We start from the raw sequence: 1,707 nt of genomic DNA on the forward strand, positions 1-1,707 counted from the left end.
GTTCCGGTGTGCGGTGGGCCGCACTTCTCCCCTAGTAGGACGTCGCGACCCGCTGGGTGCCGGCCTACGGCCCGGGTGCGCAGCCTGTCCTTCCGCGGGCCTCGGTTCGCGTCTGTTGGGCAGAGCCCGGTGTCCTGGCTGGCTGCCCGGCGGTATATCTGGAGGAGTCGATTCGCCCCTTTGGGCGCTCGGGCTCCCGGCAAGCGCGCGCGGTTCTTCCCGGATGACGGACCTACCTGGCCCGGCCCCGGACCCGCGCCGCTGTTGGCTCGGGATGCTCTCGGGCGGAATAATCGCTCCCGTCAGCGGCGCTTCAGCTTTGGACAATTTCACGACCCGTCTTGAAACACGGACCAAGGAGTCTAACATGTGCGCGAGTCATTGGGCTGTACGAAACCTAAAGGCGTAATGAAAGTGAAGGTCTCGCCTTGCGCGGGCCGAGGGAGGATGGGCTTCCCCGCCCTTCACGGGGCGGCGGCCTCCGCACTCCCGGGGCGTCTCGTCCTCATTGCGAGGTGAGGCGCACCTAGAGCGTACACGTTGGGACCCGAAAGATGGTGAACTATGCCTGGCCAGGACGAAGTCAGGGGAAACCCTGATGGAGGTCCGTAGCGATTCTGACGTGCAAATCGATCGTCGGAGCTGGGTATAGGGGCGAAAGACTAATCGAACCATCTAGTAGCTGGTTCCCTCCGAAGTTTCCCTCAGGATAGCTGGTGCTCGTACGAGTCTCATCCGGTAAAGCGAATGATTAGAGGCCTTGGGGCCGAAACGACCTCAACCTATTCTCAAACTTTAAATGGGTGAGATCTCCGGCTTGCTTGATATGCTGAAGCCGCGAGCAAACGACTCGGATCGGAGTGCCAAGTGGGCCACTTTTGGTAAGCAGAACTGGCGCTGTGGGATGAACCAAACGCCGAGTTAAGGCGCCCGAATCGACGCTCATGGGAAACCATGAAAGGCGTTGGTTGCTTAAGACAGCAGGACGGTGGCCATGGAAGTCGGAATCCGCTAAGGAGTGTGTAACAACTCACCTGCCGAAGCAACTAGCCCTGAAAATGGATGGCGCTGAAGCGTCGTGCCTATACTCGGCCGTCAGTCTGGCAGTCATGGCCGGTCCTTGCGGCCGGCCGCGAAGCCCTGACGAGTAGGAGGGTCGCGGCGGTGGGCGCAGAAGGGTCTGGGCGTGAGCCTGCCTGGAGCCGCCGTCGGTGCAGATCTTGGTGGTAGTAGCAAATACTCCAGCGAGGCCCTGGAGGGCTGACGCGGAGAAGGGTTTCGTGTGAACAGCCGTTGCACACGAGTCAGTCGATCCTAAGCCCTAGGAGAAATCCGATGTTGATGGGGGCCGTCATAGCATGATGCGCTTTGTGCTGGCCCCCGTTGGGCGAAAGGGAATCCGGTTCCTATTCCGGAACCCGGCAGCGGAACCGATACAAGTCGGGCCCCTCTTTTAGAGATGCTCGTCGGGGTAACCCAAAAGGACCCGGAGACGCCGTCGGGAGATCGGGGAAGAGTTTTCTTTTCTGCATGAGCGTTCGAGTTCCCTGGAATCCTCTAGCAGGGAGATAGGGTTTGGAACGCGAAGAGCACCGCAGTTGCGGCGGTGTCCCGATCTTCCCCTCGGACCTTGAAAATCCGGGAGAGGGCCACGTGGAGGTGTCGCGCCGGTTCGTACCCATATCCGCAGCAGGTCTCCAAGGTGAA

Source organism: Schistocerca piceifrons, unplaced genomic scaffold (genome assembly GCF_021461385.2).
Source record: "Schistocerca piceifrons isolate TAMUIC-IGC-003096 unplaced genomic scaffold, iqSchPice1.1 HiC_scaffold_34, whole genome shotgun sequence".
NCBI lineage: Eukaryota > Metazoa > Arthropoda > Insecta > Orthoptera > Acrididae > Schistocerca > Schistocerca piceifrons.